Genomic DNA, 20,108 nt, shown 5'->3' on the forward strand with positions numbered 1-20,108 from the left:
GAATAGCTCATGTTCCTTTATTTAAGAAGGGCAACATGGATAATCCAGGAAATTACAGATTGGTGAGCCTTGGGAAATTACTGGTGAAGATTTTAGGAACAAGAATCAATCACATCTAGAAAAGTATAGACTTACTGGCAGCATGGCTTTGTATAGGGAAGACCATGTCTCACAAACTTGATTGACAAATTGGGGTGATTTTGAAAGGTCTAATGCAGGAGGAAGTAAACAGTTAATACACAAGATGTAGGAATCCACAGTTTCCTGAAAAAGATAACACGAGTGGATAAATTGGTCAAGAAGGCTTGGGGCCTTCATTGGTCAGAGCATAGAGTATAAAAGTTGGCAATTCATGCTGCAGCTGTTTAGAATTTCAGTCAGATCACATTTGGAATATTGCGTACAGTTCTGGTTGCCGCATTATAGGCAAGATGTGGAGGCTTTGGAAGGGGTGCAAAAATGGTTTACAAGGACATTACCTGGTTTTAAGGATATTAGCTATGAGGAGAGTTTGGACAAACCTAGTTTGTTTTCACTTGAACGTCGAAGGATGAGAGGTGACCTGATAGAAATTTACAAAATTACGAGAGGCATGAACAGAATGGATAGTCAGTCTTTTTCTGAGGGCAAAAATGTGATTAGTAGGGGTCATAGGCTTAAGGTAAAAGTGGGTTAGTTTACACTCGTGAGAGGGAAGTTTTTCACACAGAGAGGGGTAAGTGCCTGGAATGTGCTGTCTGAAGAGGTGATGGAGGTGCATACAATTGCAATGTTTAAGAGGCAGCTTGAGGGATATATGAATAGGCAGATACAGACAGCATTGAGGTGAAAGGTTTCTCGTTTAGAAAGGGATCATATGTCGGTGCAGTCTTAGTGGGCCGAAAGGCCTGTTCCTAAACTGTACTGTTCTTTATTCTTTGTTAATCTGTTATGTTGTGATTTCTTTCACATATTCTGTTACTAAGAAAGAACTTTCAGCTATTTTGCTCGTTATTACCACATTGTTTATATTTTCATACAAATTCCTAAATTCATCATTGGCAAACTTTCACCAACTTTGCCTCCAACACACCCCCAAATCCCACTTAAGGAATTTAGTTGGTGTCCCCAGTCTGGTCCTTATCTATTTCTCCATTTCCTTATCGACTATCACACTTTTCTATTTCATGACACCTTATGAATTATGGTACTTCAATTTAAGGTGAACTTTCAATTCTGGTTAATTCTTGCTTCGTAACTTGAAATTGCTGTTAGAACATGTACAATCATCAAAGAGCATATTTGAAATTTCAAACACTTCCATTTTTCTCTCTGTGATAAACATTAAAATCTGCCAGCAATGGTTTGGCTATTTGCATTCGCCTGTACAGAATTCACTTATATATGTCACAGTGATTGCATAGAATGAAACAAATCTTATCCATTGTTATCCTACAGATTCCCAGGAAACAGACCTCAGGTATGTGATTATAAAACCACGAAGTATGGATGCTGGAAATCTGAAATAAAACAGAGTGCTGAAGAAACTCAGCAGGTCTGGCAGCATCTGTTGAGACAGAAATAGAGTTAATGTCTAAGACCCTACTTCAGAACTGATAGCGTCTAGGCATTTGTATTGATGACAGTGGAGGAAGAGTGGACCGGGGTGTCCCGGAAGCAAGGATCCATGCAGAAAGTGGTGGTATCCTATTGCGGGTGACAAAAATAGCGGCTTCTGATCCCTCCATTTCCTCCACTCCTCTTCCACTCCCAACGCCTTCCCACACCCCACAGTGCTTTCCCATGCAACTGCAGTAGGTGTTTTCTTCCTCCCTCCTCACTCTCCGAGGCGCCAGACACACCTTCCAATGAAAGCAGTGCTTTACCTGCACTTTGCTGCTCACAATGTGGTCTCCTCGACATTGAGGAGATCAAGTGTAGACTGGGAGTCAGCTTCCATGGAACACCTATGGCCTATCAGCAAAAATGATCCCAAGTCCCTCGTTACCTGCCACTTCCACTCACCACTGTGTTCCCGTGCAAACATATCTGTCCCAGCACTACTGCTGCGCTCCACAGAGTCTTAATGCAAATGGGAAGAACTCATTTTCCATTTGGAGACACTGAACCCTTTAGAACTCAATATCGAGTTTGACAATTTTGGGGCTTGATCACTTCCTTCCATGTCCTTTACCCAGCCCATACTCCAGGGCCTATCATGACAACAGCCAACCCATTTCAAACACTCTTTGCCCCCATGACCATTATCTAGCTTCTCTTCTTAAACAAAAACTGAAATTGTTGGAGAAACTCAGCAGGTCTGTCAGCATCTGTGCAGTGAAAATAGAACTTTGCTGGAGCACCGCAGGAGATTTGAGAGAGAAATGTTGGCCAAGGAACACAGTCATCTGTTAAAGTGTCAGGCAAACCAGAAGATCATGGTCAGGCTCAACATTACCTGGAAGAACTACATCTCATTGGAGACTCTGTAGCCTCCAGCACTCAGTATTGAGTTCAATTATTTCAGGGCCCGACCACCTTCTTCCATGCCCTTTGCCTGTTCCCACACATCAGGCCTTGAGATCACATGGGGTAAAAAGTGAGGTCTGCAGATGCTGGAGATCAGAGCTGAAAATGTGTTGCTGGTTAAAGCACAGCAGATCAGGCAGCATCCAAGGGCTCATGAAGGGCTCTGGCCCGAAACGTCGAATTTCCTGTTCCTTGGATGCTGCCTGACCTGCTGTGCTTTAACCAGCAACACATTTTCAGCTGGAGATCACATGGACTGCATACATCACAGCAAGAGAGTAGGGGGAGGAAGAGAGCTTCTTCAAGGAAAGTAGAGGGAGGAAAAGAAGGGCTCATGCCCGAAACCGATTCTCCTGCTCCTTGGATGCTGCCTGACCTGCTGCGCTTTTCCAGCAACACATTTTCAGCTGTATGCATCACAGCCAATCTATTTTCACCCACAAACGACCCTCATTTGCAGCTTTTCTTTCTCCTCACCTTATCACTGTCCATTCCTTTGTCTGCCTAACTGCCGTTTTCTCTATGTGTTCTCCATCTCCACCTAAAGTTTACCCTCCCTCTCCCTCTGCCTCATCTTCTGCATTATTACTGCCTTTTCCTAACAACAGTCAGTTCTGAAGAAGGGGCACAGGACCTGAAATGTTGATTCTATCACAAATGTTACCAGGCCTGCTGAGTTTCTCCAGCAATTTCTGTTCTTATTACAGATTTCCACCATTGATGGTATTTTGGTTTTTGTTTAACTTCTCCTCTTCTAGGCCTTAATACCAACAATCTACCTTTGTCTATAACTTTTCCTTTTTTTTCTCTCTCTCTGGGTTCTGTCTCTAGCTCCCCACTCCTTCTCCACCTCCCCCACCCTCTGATAACCACAGAATGGGAATGGCTGGTGACTCATGACATAGGAAACAGAGATGAGAAGTGAATTGGAGGTTTGGAGAATCAGTGTCATGATAACCATGATATCCCTCCACCACTTTCAAAACTCAATCCGTCCCCTAGTAAGGCACAATTGTGAACCATCTACAAAATTCACTCTATCAATTCACCAAGGCTCCAACTAGAAAGACACGGGCAGCAGACTCATGGGAGCATTATCAACCTCAGATTATCCTCCACACAACATCGCTGCCTTGGAACCATAACACTCTGCCACTACTGCACCTTCTGTGGGTACTTGAGGGCTTGTAGGAAGTTGAATGATTAAACTATTTGAGGGTTGGAGCTTAGTAGGGCTTTGAGGGGTCATAGAAGTTTGAGGAAATAGAGATTTTGGGGGATTTGATGGGTTGCAGTGCTTGAGGGTTTAGTACATTGTGGGTTTTGAGTGACGGTAGGTGTTTCCCCATTTCCTATTGACTGCAATTTTGCTGAGGTTCCTTGGTGTCACACTATGTTAAAAGTTGTTTTGATGTTAAAGGTAGTCAATCTCAACTCAACTCGAGGTCTACACCTTTTGTGCATGTTTGGACCAAGGCTGGAGCTGAGAAGTCTTGGCAGAACCCTAAGTGACAGTCATAGTAAGGGCCCATAGTAAGCAATTCCCCCAGAAGCTATTTCTGATGGGAATATTTTTTTAAATTTTGATTTTAAACTGCAGGCTGTCTCAGCACAGTATCAAGAATTCAAGAACAGCCCAAAAAGTGAATCATTAACGGTTGGGTAACAGTTAGATACAGCAATTGATTTCAATAAAGCCAGGAAAGGAAGCAATCTTCATTTATGGATGTTACTCAGTGACTTAAGTTACACAAACTATATGAGGACTGATCCCATTAAAACATCCTATTCCATGAATTGCAAGACTGTAAATCTCATTGATGAAGCTCATGTAGAAAATAAAAATACGCAAATGCTAAAAAATATAAACTAAAAGGAAAACATTCTGGAAATACCAGCAGCAAACTGATAGTCCGGATATATTAATGCATTGAGTACAAGCCCTCTTTGTTGTGACACTTACTAGATGGCTGTTTATTTCTAGAATTTTCATTTTCACTGAGAAAAACTGCAACTTAATGGATAAAATGGAGAGCACTCTTTGCTCATAGAAGTGGCTTCAAAACAAGATCCCATCTTCCTGGGACTGTAGAGAGATGGGGATAAATAAAGAGATATGCTGCCTTCATTTTGATGGAGGGTTTTTTTTGGGAATCTGAGGGTTGGGGATGGGTGCAGAGGCTTATTCTGTACATCTGCTGTCATGGTAAACCTCAGCTAGCAGATTTAGCATTGTGGGAAAATACTCAAAGGCAAATGGAATGCTGCAATAAAACCACTCCTAAACAAACACCAACTCAATGGCGCAATGACTGTAATTCTGGCAATAACAGCAAAATGAATAACACTCAAACAATCTTTGTGTTTGTCATGCATACAAGAATACACAACTTTAAACCTGGCTACTTACTGTCAAACAGAATGCTATGTCACCTAAGGAAACCACAATGTCCCGAACAATAGGTTTCAATGAATACCACTATTATTTTTGTCCAATTTAATCATTTTTCTAAAATGTTTGTTGCCCATGCTGAGATCCAAGTCAGAAATGATAAAGGATTTTGGTTGGTGTTTGTCAGTGTTTGGAGAGTGCCTTTTTTTTTCCCATGCCTGCTCTTTTCTGTGGCTGCTGATTCATTTGTGTTACTGTAGCTAATCTTGCTTAAGAATGTTCTCAAAGACACAAAATACTTTTCTCAAAACTGATTAGTCATGCAGCTCATTTCAGTTCTACCCACTGATTTCGCTTTTTCACATTTTCCTGAAGTTTTGGTGCTTTTTCTGTCAAAAGGAAATTTTTTAATAAAAGTAACGGGTGGTTATTCCCTAATGAGACACTGGTTTCGCTAGGAAACTTACTTGAACAGATAGTCTCAAGCAAGAGTGAAGGAAAATATTGAATACTAGGTTAGAATTAGTCATAAAACAAACAGTTTATCGACTCATTCCTGAGTAAGCTGTTTAATTGCTTGTTTTCTTATGAAGAAGGACACAACCAAATAGATTTTGGCGGTTCTGTGCTTGCAAGATGGACAAGAGATGCAACCCGTGGTCATATTAATGTAGCTAAACGTTACAACGTTTCACAGAACATTAATGAGAAAGGAATAAAGAGTCAGGGATGACTCAAAGTTGTGTCGGCGATGGGTCAGTAGGGAGAGTAGTAAAGGAATGAGTGGGGCTGGTGGAGTGGAAGGGTTCAGGGAGAGACAGGGTGGGATCTAGGCAGCTAACAGTATGGCCTCAAAAAATGCTCAACTGATGTTGTCAATCTCCTAGTTTGGAGATGCAGGTGTTTGACCGGGGTGTACAAAGTTAAAAATCACACTACACCAGGTTATAATCCAACAGGTTACACTTGCTTTCTGAGCACTGCTCCTTCATCAATTGGTTCTGAAGTATAAGATCGTAAGACACAGAATTTATAGCAAAGGATTATAGTGTGATGCAACTGAAATTATATATTGAAGAAGACCTGGATTGTTTGACACGTCTCTCATCTTTTAGAATGACCATGTTGGTTTCAGTTCTTTCATATGTAAATCCCAGAACTTTTTTAAAAGTTCCATTCTCAAGTAGATTTTAACAATAGGTGCCATGTCAGCTCAGATAATGCATTGAAGGTGTGAGGTGCCCTGTGTGAGGCTGTCTGTGCCCCAGTGTTCAGACTGATTCTATTTCTAAAAGTGGGACTTTGAGAATCTTACATGGATTCATGCAGTTTTTGAGCAAAATAAAATGTGATGCAGCAAGTACAAATTCACCCCACAAACATGTGTGTGTGTGTGTGTGTGTGTGTGTGTGTGTGTGTGGTGCTGTAGGGTGATCTATAGTGTGACATGAGGCCATCCCCATGGGTACTGAACTTGGCTATCAGCCTCTGCTTAGTCACTTTTCATTGTTGCCTGTTCTGAAGTCCGCCTTGGAGGACAGTCACCTGAAGGTCTGAGGTCGAATGTCCTGGGCTGCTGAAGTGTTATTGGACAGGAGGGGAACATTCCTGTCTGTTGATTATTGTGCGGTGTCCATTCATCCGTTGTTGTATCCTATGCTTGGTCTCATCAATGTACCATGCCTCAGGGCATCCTTGTCTGCAGTGTATGAGATCGACAACATTGGCCGAGTCAAATGAGTACCTAGCGCATACATGGTGGATGGTGTCCCCAGATGTAATGGTGGTATCCTTGTCGACATACTGACACGTCTTGCAGTGTCTACCATGACAGTTTTGCATGCTGTGGTCCTGAAAACCAGACAGTTTGCTACGAACAATGATCTGAATGTACATTTTGGAGGGGCATGTGTTGGACTGGAGTGTACGAAATTAAAAATCACACAGCACCAGGTTATACTCCAACAGGTTTATTTGGAAGCAGTAACTTTCGGAGCACTGCTTTTCGCCAGGCGGTTGTGGTGTACAAGATCGTAAGACACCGAATTCATAGCAAATGTTTACAGTGTGATGTAATTGAAAATATATATTGAAAAAGACTTGGATCCTTTGTTAAATCTCACATCTTTTAGAATGACCATATTAGTTTCAGTTCTTCCATATGTAATTCCCAGAACATTTTTTTAACATTACATTCTCAAGTGAGCTTTAACAATAGTGCCAGGTCAGCTCAGATAATGCATTGAAGGTGTGAGGTGCCCTGTGTGAAGCTGATTTTAAGGCCAATGTTCAGACAGATTCTGTTTCTAAAAAGGAATTTACAGAACCGTACATGAATTCATGTAAAAAAAATGAATTAACAGAATCTCACATGGATTCATGCAGTTTTAGAGCAAAATAAAATGTAATTCTGCAAGTACAAATTCACCCCACAAACGTGTGTGTGTGTGTGTGCGCGCGCGCGCACCCGCGTGTGTGTGCGCGCGCACCCGCGTGTGTGTGTATATGTGCGCGTGCACATGTGGGTGTGTGTATGTGTGGAGGGTAGAAGTGGCTGTGTGAGATTGTATGAGTGTGAATGTAAAGGGGTAGAAGTCTGTGAGAGAGAGTTTGTGGATGTGTGTAGTGCAGTGGGGTCACCTGTAGTGTGATATAAACCCAAGGTCCCAGTTGAGGCCATCCCCATGGGTACCAAACTTGCTGTCAGCCTCTGCTCAGCCACTTTGCGTTGTTGCCTGTCCTGAAGTTCACCTTGGATGATGGTCACCCGAAGATCCGAAGTCTAATATCCCAGACAGATGAAGTGTTCTTGGACTGGGTGGGAACACTCCTGTCTGTTTATTGTTGTGCAGTGTCCATTCATCCATTGCTGTTGCCTCTGCTTGGTCTCGCCAATGTACTAAGCCTCAGAGCATGATTTTTAACTTAATCTCACCCTAAGTTAACTGATCCTTCTTAAATGATTTTTAAATTGGGTAGCGATTTAAAATCAAACTTGGGACAAAGTGGATTACATCACATGCTAAGGATGTATATCTTCAGCTTTAACTTGAATGAGTTTCGGCACGGTGCCTCAGTGGTTAGTACTGCCGCCTCACATCACCAGGGTCCCAGGTTCGATTCCTGTATGCTCTGACAGTCCCTTATGCTTTCTGCTACTCCACCAATCTTTGTGTCATCTGAAAACTTGCTGATCATACCAACAGTGCCCTCTTCTAGATCATTTATGCATATTACAAACAACACTTGTGGAACACCACTGGTCACCTTTCTCCATTTCGAGAAACTCCCTTCAACTACTACTCTCTGTCTCCTGTTGCTCAACCAATTCTTTATCCAACTAGCTAAAACACCCTGCATACCACGTGACTTCACTTTCTCCATTAGTCTACAATGGGGAACCTTATCAAACGTCTCACTAAAGTCCATGTATATGGCATCAACAGCCCTTCCTTCATCTAACAACTTGGTCACTTCCTCGAAGAACTCAACTAAGTTGGTAAGGCATGATCTCTCCCACTCAAAACTATGTTGCCTATCACTGATAAGTTCATTCTTTTCTAAATATAAATAGATCCTATCTCATTCTATCTGTTTCCAACAACTTCCCACCACCAACGTCAAGTTCACTGGTCTTCATCTCTTGAGCTAGGAGATTCCCATAAGCTTGTGAAGGTGTACATTTTCTCACAAAGGTTTGAAGGCATCTTCAAAGTGTTTGCTTAGTCCTCCTGGCGTTCCCTTGCTATGGCAAAATTTGGAGTAAAGAACTTGTTTGGAAGCCTTGTGTCAAGCATGTGGACAATGAGCCCATCCCCTTGACCCAGTGCAGCTGATTGACAGTAATTCAATGTGTCTCAATGCTGGCGGTATTGTTCTGTGAGAGAACACTGATATTGGAGTTGATTTGTGAGATTTTGCAAAGGCATTGCGAGTGATATTACTCAAGGGATAAGAGATGTCTGCTGTGCATTGTCCACGGCCCTGACACATACAAGAGCAAAGGTAACATTGTTGCTCTGTTGGATTAGAAATCTTCGTCATCAAACACCCCGTTCCTCAGGTGCTTCAGCACATTGGAAACAATTTTGGTTTTCACTGCCAATTTCACTGAAGGGGACTCTAACATATAGAAACAGATCTACATTGTCCCATTGTTTACTGTGGATTCTGATAGCTGAAGGATAGTGGATGCTGTGTTGGGTGACTGAATCAGGCTGGTAACAAACCCTTGGCTTTTAGATGTTTAACCTAAGGGCCCATTGTTTCATAGAATGTGCTGATGGTAGTTTGCAGTGTGCTCTCTGGGTGTATCCACATGCAAAGGTATCTGGGTACAGCAGCTTCAGCACAGCAACAAGGGGTAATCTTAATTCTGAACTGGAGGCAGCACAGGCTGTTTTGTATCTTGATTCCATAACAATGAGAAGCTTCACATTATAAGGGGTGGACTGTTGCAGCAGGAAAAATTGGAACAAACATTGGTGAGGTCATTATTTACTCAATAATGACGCCTGCCTACCAACACTCAGTTTGGGTTTTTCCAGGCCCATTCAGCATTATAGGATTGGTCCAAATATAGACAGAAGAGCTGCACTCAAGAAAGGAAGGAGGATGTCACTGCTGTTGACATTAAAACTGCATTTGCTTAACGTGCCTGAACACAACTATAATCAATGGATATCAGGGGGGAATCTTTCTGTTGGATGGTGGCTGTTGGAGGTCAGTCATCTTAGACATGGGACATCATCGTAGGAGTTCCCCAGGGTAGTGACTTCGAGCCAATCTTCCTCAGCAGCTTCATCAATGACCTTCCCTCAGAATTTGAGATGTTTGTTGATAGTTACACACTGTTCAGCATCCCTCATGACTCCTCAGCTACTGAAACCCAAGTTCAAACGCAGCAAGACATGAACAGCATTCAAGCTTGGACTGGCAAGTGACAAATCCAGTAACTGTGGATCCAATCACAGTGTCGTATCAGACAGCCAATGTCGCAGCTTTCACTGCAACCCAAACATTGACCACATGAAGTCTGCAGTGGAAGTACTTCCATCATTGCTCGGAGCGCAGTGTGCAAAGTGACTTGTCAGGTGTTACAGACCTCCCGATGTGTGTTTTTAAGATGACAAGTTATGTTGAACCACTGTCTTGGGATTGGCAGTTCTCATTCAGGATGACAGGACTCATCCTCCCAGCCTTTCAAGTCCATTATCTCTCTTCCTGTTATTTCTTAGTCAGACTGCTGCTGGCCACGTCGTGGTGCTGCAGCCTAAAGCCACGCCTCCCAAGCCCAGAGCAGCTCACATCTGCATGTGCAGTGTCTGCTGGGAGATTAGCAGCTGGCAGTCACTGTGACCCCATTGTGTGGGAGCACTAGGACAGACGAAGGTACACGGAGGACAGGCACAAAGGAAATGAACCAGGAGCATTATTGTACTTTCTTATGCAATGCAGCAGATAGGAACTTAATTTGAATGAATAATTACTGACATTGGCGCCAAGTGGATGGTCAGTGAGGGATAAGAAGGTGTGCCACTGTTAGCAAATGAGGAATTGAGGTTGTGGTGATTGGTGTGGCACTTAGAAGAATTCTTCATAGTGAGCCCTGCCAAAGGAGCCTTGCTCCTCCTCCTCTTCTCTGACCTGCTCTCTGATTCTAGTGGCACAGGTTTAGCTGCAAGCAACATATTCACATTGAATCTTAATGACCTTTCTGCTGGCCAAGTGGCAGAAGTCTGTTTGACATACCAACACTCTGCTCAATTTGAGTGGCATCTTGGCTTTCCTCGTACACACATTGTGCTAGTGTGCATGGGCTACATGCTAGAGCCATCAGCCATATCTTTGGACAACATTCAGTACCTTCCCTTGCAGTGAGTCAAATGTAGCTGTTGGCACAGCTGCGGAATGAGTGCATTGTTATCACTGACAGGAGATCAGCATTACCTTCTGGGGTTCTCTGCTTATGGTCACATGACAACTGAGCACTGAGTGTGTGGAAACCCCTTCAGTCCTGAAGGTGTTGACATGTAGCAGCTGCAAAACTATTTTTGTGCAGCTAATGGCAGCCTGTAGCAAGGGGAAGCTGCAATCCCTGTGTGCTCACTCTGACAAAAGATGGTGAAATGTAGTTTCGCTCTTAGTGAATATAGAGCCCGAGTAACCTCTCACACACAACAACAGACACAAACAGTGAGACAGCACAAATAGCTTTAGTCCAGCCTGGCATGAGCCAGACACTTGAAGGGTCATCACCACAGATCACCTTCACTACAGTTGGCAATGCTGTTCTCATCCTCCTCTGATGTTACAGTTATGGCAAAATGATGGGTGACAGATTTCTGTAAAATATAGACATTTCAAACATTGTTCTTCTGAAGCTTCAGATAGAAGAATTACTCTCTGAACACCTCAAGTATATTAGAAATCCTGCTGGGAACCGTCCTCCCTACCACTGCTCCTCCCACTTCCAACAACTGGTACTGCTTGGTTTGAGCTCTGTTTCTTCCCTCAGTCATGTTATAATCCCTGGGGAATGGTTACCGGCATCTCAAGGCAACCTAGAAGTCAGCAAAAAAAATCACCAGCATACCGTTGCAACTTTAAACAATGTACCAAACACTTGTGGAATTTAATGTATAGCAAGGAGAAATCAATCAGTAATTGTGTGATACGGTGTTGATGATTCCTTCAAATATCTCTGATGCTAAGTCCTTCCTGCTGCTACTGAGTGTTTAGCGGTGCAGCTGGAGAATGAAGCACTAAAATAGCATCAAATCAGTATTAAATAGAGATGGCCACCATCTGCATCCTCTGCGTTATTGAATCAAACGTTGGCTGTGAAAACTAATGTTCTCACCAATATGGCATCTGGCCAAATTTGGCCCTGAAACCAATGCAAACACTATGAGTGCCACTTTGAAGATCTAAGCGTCCTTGTAGTGTCCAATAAATGGGTGCAAAAAGAATCCCAATTTCACAACCAAAATGTGATTTTAAAAAGTCTTGTTTGCAGTGAATGAAAATATTCTTGTCTGTGGAATATCTTTGGGAAGGTTAATGGAGGATATGACAAACCTGCCATGATTGAGAGTCAATTATTTGGAGTGAATTCACCTAGCCTCATGATACATCTTAAAGTCAGGGTAGGAAGAGATAAGTCACATTCTGAAAGATCTGTTTGTATAGCAATCGTCACCATATCAGATGCTGGAGTATTCAATGTTACTGAATTAGGTAAATAGAGAGGCAGAGTGTTAATAATATCCTCAGTATAACGAAGCTTCTCCTTATCTTACTACCAAACTACAGCTGTGTTATGCACTCCTTACTCTGCACTTCTTGGAATAGTCGAACTGGATATGATCTCATATGCTGAAAACTAGCTGGCATGATTTTTTTTTAGTTTACTGGTATGCAACTAAAGCACTGAGAATTCACAGGCCATTGGGCAACACACATTCTCACACAACCAGAGTACGTTAACTCTTTGAGTACTGAATGCTCTTTGGTTTCAAAATGCATATTCTCTGCTTATGCATTCTGGCATGGCTTTACCCATTGCACTGGGTAGTCCTCAAGATGGGAAAAACACAGATTTTCTGGGGACTGCTGTATCCCGCGGAGGGTGACAATAATTCAATCATTTACCAGGTATCTGGTCGTACCACAGGCTCCCACTTCCTAGTTACCTTATGTAAATGATACCAGACTTGCCATTTTCCAGGGACCTGTTGAAATCCTCATTCTTCCATCCAGTGAGGAGCATGGGATTAAATTAGATTAGATTACCTACAGTGTGGAAACAGGCCCTTCGGCCCAACAAGTCCACACCAACCCGTCGAAGCGCAACCCACCCATACCCCTACATTTACCCCTTACCTAACACTACGGGCAATTTTAGCATGGCCAATTCACCTGACCTGCACATCTTTGGACTGTGGGAGGAAACCAGAGCACCCGGAGGAAACCCACGCAGACACGGGGAGAACGTGCAAACTCCACACAGTCAGTCGCCTGAGTCGGGAATTGAACCCGGGTCTCAGGCGCTGTGAGGCAGCAGTGCTAACCACTGTGCCACTGTGCCATCTTAAAGTGACAGACGGGATCTGCCGTCTGTCACTTTAAAATATTTTTTATCTCACATAATAGATGTTCCTATTAACAGACGTTACATACTGAACCCATTTTCCCTTTCAAGGGCAGAAATGGAAGATTTATGTGCGAAAACTGGTGAGCAAACCGAGTACATTGACTGCGAGAACCTTAAGTAATAACAGCCCAACACCTTCAGCACAAGAGCCAAGAGCAAGTAAGCAGGAATGAAGATCTCCATCATTTGATCTGACCTTTGCAGCCACCCACTCAGACACTGGAAGCTTATCTTGAAAGTTGATCTAATGTTGGAAGCTGGTATAATTACAACATTTAAAAGGCATCTGGATGGGGATATGAATAGGAAGGTTTAGAGGAACATGGGCCAAATGCTGGCAAACGGGACTACGTCAAATTGGGATATTTGGTTGGCATGGATGAGTTGGACCGAAGGGTCTGTTTCCATACTGTCTGACTCTATTTTCTTTTATTTAGTAATTCAGAGGATGTGAGCATTACTGGCTAGGCCAGCATTTATTTCCTATCCTTTGCATTTGAGAAGCTTGCGGTGAGCCGCCATCTTGAATTGCCGCAGTCTAGTTTGACACATGTAATGCTGTTAAGGAGGGAGTTCCAGGATTTTGACCCAGTGAAGGAAAAGTTATTTGTTTCCCGAGTCAGAATGCTAAGAGGTTTGGAGGGGAAATTGTATCTGCTGCCCTTCTCTTTCTAGATGGTAGTGATCAAGGGTTTAGAAGGTGCTGTATCTAGGCATGAGTAGGTTTGCAACCACAGATAAATGCTGGCAGCTCAGCAGTGAGTGAAAATTGAGACACATATGGATACACCGGACATAAATGAGGCCCTCAGTGGGGAATATTCTGACAAGTGCTGAGTGGGGATGCCCACTGAGATGCTGAGTTTATTAACCTGCTTGCCAGGTATCTTCCTGTCACTATCAGTGAACATGGAGGAATTTGATTGCCACTTGGCTGAGGGGATGGCATGTATCTTGCCCTCTCCGCAACCTTTTGCTTCACATTCATGCCATGCTGGAGACCCAAAGGCACTCCATACCTATGGTCATCTGTAGCTCTGCCACACCCAACGGGATGCACCAACATTCACTGGCGAGTGAGGAGACCTAACACAACACCTCCAAGGATGTTGCACATTAATTTCTTACATTTTCCATGAGGTTCTAAGAATATATAGATGACTGCCCCATTTTGCTGCCTCTTTGCTCCAAGAGTGGGCCTCACAGACTCTGTGTTGTCCAAACTTTGCATCATGGCGTCACAGCAACCAGTCAGCCTGTCCGAAGTAAGGATAGCAGCAATTCAGCGTGGTTGGCCACACTTGGGAAATGCAGTCGAATATGCCCAAATCAAAGAAGTATTCCGAGCTGCTCGGGCAATCCCCGTAGCAGCACTGGACATGCTGTTGGCGATGTCAAATTGGTTTAGCTCAGTTTGCTGGACTTTTGGTTTACAGAGCAATGTGAGGCTAAAAATTCCCATCACTTGAGTTTACGATGAAGAACTCTCCTTCTCAACCTCTTCCCTCAGCTGAGGTTTGGTGGCCCTCAGGTTTAATCATCACCAGTTGCTTCTCTCTCTCATGAGAGAGCAGCCCTTATGGTCTGGTGAGACTATGGTGACACAACCTTCTTTAATTCCTTATAACTTCTATAATTCCTCCTGTAACTGTTGCCACAATCTGGAAGCTGCTATTTAAATCTACAATCACTTTCCAAATATGTTCTATTCCGAGCATTCACCTCACCTTTAAAAGTAAGGTTTAGCTTGATAATTATTAGAAATGAAAGCAAAGGTAGTTTCCTACATTTCTTCTTTTTAATGAAGCGTTCCCAATAACTATAATGATTGTTATTACCCCCCAGGCTGCAATGACACACACCTTTTCATTTACTTTGATTGCAGCAATGATGTTACATAAAAGGTCAATTTGAACCATTTCTGAGCAGCACGCACACACACAGCGGTATTCCAGTGATTGGAAGTATGCATTGCTCCACCTGTGCCCTGACCCCATCAGCTGGCTCATTTCCAGACATTTACCGACAGGACAACACATCATTACTAAATCCCTTCTGATTGCTCTCAGCAGGAAGAGATGTTCTTTCCTTGCACAGAAACACATGTAAAGGTTTTGCAGTGCAGTATTTAAATGGTAGATAATACCATTTTTCCAACCTTCAAATGGTCAGCATGGATGTACTTATAAACTCTCCAGATTATGTGAATTTCTGACCATCTGCAACAAATTGCCTAAATGACTTACATTAAATTGTCACAGGCATGAACTTAAATCAGTCAAAAAATAGCATTCAGACTTATTTCTTATTCAAAATCAGAAGTCATACGACACCAGGTTATAATGCTGCTCCTTTGTCACCTGATGATGGAGCAGTGCTCCGAAAGCTTGTGATTTCAAATAAACCTGTTGGACTATAATCTGGTGTCATGTGACTTCTGACCTTGCCCACCCCAGTCCAACACTGGCACCTCCACATCATATTGCCTGTTTAGATAATGAATTAACATTTATAAGCACTACAATGCTTAAAACTCCTAGTTGTATCAACAATAAACAAGTTGGCTGCAGCCAAACTGAATCAGGATCTTCAAGAAATTTTTAAAAATCCAACTTTAGTGGTAAGCTCAAAACAATGTTGTGCCAGAGTTTCCATTGAATGATAAGTTGTTTTATTCAGGACTAGAAGAAGGGAACCATGTAACCCACAATCTTTACTCAATAAAGTGGCTTTTGTCTAAATAGCTTCCTCCAAAGTATTTGATCTCTAGACATTTTAAAGTTGGGATTTCCTGTTTTTTATCTTTTGTTTATCATTTTACTTTGCAATTTCCACTGGCAAAGGACAGTAATCTGGCATCATCAGAATGCGATGGTGGAATGAATTTTGTAGATTCCTTTGAAAACACACAAAGAATGAGCATAAAGGGGAACCAGTAGGTTTTGTAATTTGAATTTAACAAAAGACATTCAATAGGTACCAAATAAAACTATGAGTACAGCTGAGTTCTGGGAAAGCAATGGCAAGTTGACAAGTTGCCTCTAAAATTGTATTGTGTGAGGAGGAAAAATGTTAGAAAAAAGGAGAGGTCACATTTAATGTCAAATAGCTGATCCCCATGAGATAAGGACAGGTATTTCCAAAAGCATTTTGAACGCAACACTCTCTCTCAGTGGCTTCCAGTTTCTGTTGGGTCTGGCTGTTTCCCTTTTCGAGCTTTTTGATGGTAAAATCTGTGCTCGTGCCTGAAAGTTAGTACCAGATGGTGAATTCAACAGAAGAAAGTTCCCAAGCTGGGCACAAAACTTATGAAACCACAGATGGCTAGATCTTATTGTAGATCATGAGTCTTGACAGATGATTTGGAGATGCTGGTGTTGGACTGGGGTGTACAAAGTTAAAAATCACACAACAGGTCATAGTCCAACAGGTTTAATTGTGCACAACCACCTGATGAAGGAGTGTCGCTCCAAAAGCTGATGCTTCCAATTAAACCTGTTGGACTATAACCTGGTGTTGTGTGATTTTTAACCTTGTCAGATGAGTGAGTGTAAAACCTGCTATTTCTAATGCATGGAGAGACGCTAATTATTATTTTTGAATCTGCAAATAATGAAATAAGTTGATTGAGAAAGTTAACGATGACATTTCATTCCTTTTAAAAGACAATTTGCCAGCTTTGGATAAATGGAATTCTACCAGTAGGGGGCCCCGTTGGGTCATTTTAAAACAGCTCTCAGAAGCAAATTAGAGTTGGTCATGCTTATCTATTTCCAGTGAAGTCCTACACAGGAAGGTTATTGTTCCACACAAGTGTTATTCCTCACATACCATGAATCCATATTCGAAGAAACAAATTTCTTTTTAAAAATTGCCCCATCTCCTATTGGTTTGGGGTTGTGTTGATCAAGAATATTTGAGCATATTGCAGCAACTCGATCGAAGAGCGGATAAACTAAATTACTTAAGCATGTGGTTCATGTGTGAAATAATTGCTGCAATTAGCATCATTGCATTCATTCAATTCTCCTTGAAATGCATGAGCTGACCATTCTTTATCATGAAAAAAGTAACACAATTAAATCTATGTGGTATAGCCAGAACATCTCACTGCAGGTGATCGATCTCATTATTCCGTTAAGTTGGTAAGCATCATAAAGGCATGCATTTTAGTCCTGTCTTTCAAATTCATAAAAATAAGGAATATGTGTAGGTTTACTCAGGGAAATGCGTTTGTGGTTTATAACTCTGTAGTCTCAAATAAAAAGCAGGACATGCTACCATTTGCTTCTGTGAATTCTCTTCATACAATCATTTAAGATTCAGTTGCCTGTTTTCCCTATCTGTTTTTTGTGCCTTCAACTGGGAGGTGAAAACCATTTTGATGGGAAGAGAGGGAAGAGAACACATTTGGTTGAACCTCTCGGAAGAGTTCCTCTGTTTGTGGTTTTGCTATATAGTATAAACACAGGAAAGTTTCTACCTTTAGCATCTTCATGTCGTGTGCTCGTGTCAGGCTGACCTCAGTCGAGCCAGCTCTGGGTCACAGCTGGAGTAAAATTTTCTCTGCTATTGAGCAAGTAACTGAGTTAGTGAACATAGCATTGCACCAACATCATATTTCTTTTAGGGCACATGAGGCATTCTTGTGGCCTCTCAGAGACTGTAATTTTATTTTTAGCTTGCTATCAGAGAGTAGCATCAAATTTCCAGTCATAGCACTGAGAAAATTCTTTCAACAGTGACGAGGTCGAAACATTTCTGTCCTCGGTGACATTACTTTAAGAACACACAAAATAATAAGCAACAATTTGTATCAAAACTGTGCAAAGCCAAAAACTTTAGGCTCATTATCAAGTTCAGTGCCAGTACTGTGTGGAAATAATGAGTGTCCTTGTTTCAAATTCACAGATCAAGATATTTGAGGCATTGCTGAATTAACACATTGAATGTATCAGATTTACAGCATTGCCCTGATTGGACTTCTTAACAAGACAATGTTCCAGAAAATGCAACTTATTGCATTCCTTGCAGAGGCAATTAGTGGCTTGCTTGGAAAGGGTGGACGCTAGGAATTTTTTTCCGTTAGGCGAGGAGACTAGGACCTGTGGACACAGCCTTAAAATTAGAGGGGGTCAATTCAGAACAGAAACGCGGAGACATTTCTTCAGCCAGAGAGTGGTGGGCCTGTGGAATTCGTTCCCGCAGAGTGCAGTGGAGGCCGAGACGCTAAATGTCTGCAAGGCAGAGATTGATAGATTCTTGATGTCTCGAGGAATTAAGGCCTACGGGGAGAATGCGGGTAAGTGGAGTTGAAATACCCATCAGCCATGATTGAATGGCGGAGTGGACTCGATGGGCCGAATGACCTTACTTCCACTCCTATGCCTTATGGTCTTATGGTCTTATGATAGAGGCCAAAGTCTTTCTGTGAGGAGCAAGGGTTCAGATGGTTGGGATGGTGACAGTAGGGAAGAATATAGTTCTTCCTGGCCTTGAGAAACCTCTATTAAGCAGCAAATCTGATGGAGCCAGCAACTCTTACCACTCCCAGGCTTCCTGAGTTCCGGGAAAGCCTAACAAAACTTGGTAAACGTAAAGCAGGTACTGTGACAATATAACAATAAAATAATGAAATATCCAGCCTCTCCAAACTGAGGCATACGTACACTTTACAACACTGTGAAAAACATGGTGACATGAGCAATGTGGCAGGTTGGGGGTCGTGTTCCCCCATTACTGATTTTTAATCGACTTGCCGTATCTTACCCTTTCATTTTGACTGGCGTGGGAGTGCAGAGACTGGGTAGGTTTACACTGAGACCAATGGCTCCATGGTGCTCTGCTGCTAACTGATGCGCAAGTCCATCCCTTGATATTATGAATTACATATAACAGGAAACATTTTTTCTATTGTCGATGCTGCAACCATACTTTATAATACAAGTACTTCTATGTCGTTTGTTCCCTATTTTGCAGATAAACATTATCATGGTTTAGAAAGAAACTAGAACATTGCATCACACAAGGAATAGTTCACTCATCACCGATAGTCAACGGAAATGGAAAATCTCTTGTTGGTAAATTTGCATTGATATTAATTCCCTGACCACCTGGCGGTGAGTGCTATTATTGATGCATGGCTTGACGTAGGGATTTGACATAAATTTGTATATCAGGATTTTTGAGAATGGATTTTATCAGGACCCCTCTCACCAGATACCTGTTGCATTAGAACCAACTCTGTTTTTGCCTTTTTTCATATTTTCCACTCCTTCACTCTTTAAAGCATTCCTGCATTCTTAGTATTTTTCTTATTGTGCTTCCTTTTGAGGCTTGAATATAACTCTTCAGTCAGTTAATTATCATCTCTTCCCCAATGTCATCATGTTACTGCAATGTCTATTTCTGTGTTTCAGACAGATAGTGAGCAGGTACTGCTAGCCCTCTCCAGAGTTCCCATCAATTGTGTCAGCCTAGAAGAAGGAAGGGAAATTTCTGATTTTGTTAAAATGGCTGTGGAATCTGTAATTGCTGTTAAGAATGTTTAAAAAGGATTTTTAAGAATTTACATTAATTGTTTGAATATAAAACAACATACAAGGTTACGGGAAACAGAAAGGAAAATGGTGTTAATGATGCTCATTTAGAGAGCCAGTGCAGACAAGATGGGCCAAATGGTCTCATTCTACACCTTAACAGGTCTGTGATTTTGTAAAGTTTCAACAACCTTATTGAAAAGATATGGGGAGAAGGTAAATTGGTCAGGGGAGTAGAGTGATAAGTAAATGGGTGAGATGTTAGAGTCCCAGGTAGAATATGAGGGAGTAGGGCACCAGGTAGACAAGGGATGTAAGGGATGATGAGTCAGGGGCTAGGGTTTCAGGGTATGAGGTGGGTGAAGGGTTTAGGGTGGGATTGGAGGGAGTTTAATTGGGTCCAAAAGGTGTGGAACAGGTGTGTCCGGTAGGGTTGTGGGAATGTCAGATTGGGAAGGTGTCTGTTCTGGTTAGAGGGAACTGAAAACAAAAAATGCTGGAAATCACAGTGGCT

This window comes from Hemiscyllium ocellatum, chromosome 25, assembly GCF_020745735.1.
Source record: "Hemiscyllium ocellatum isolate sHemOce1 chromosome 25, sHemOce1.pat.X.cur, whole genome shotgun sequence".
In the NCBI taxonomy this organism is placed as follows: Eukaryota; Metazoa; Chordata; class Chondrichthyes; order Orectolobiformes; family Hemiscylliidae; genus Hemiscyllium; species Hemiscyllium ocellatum.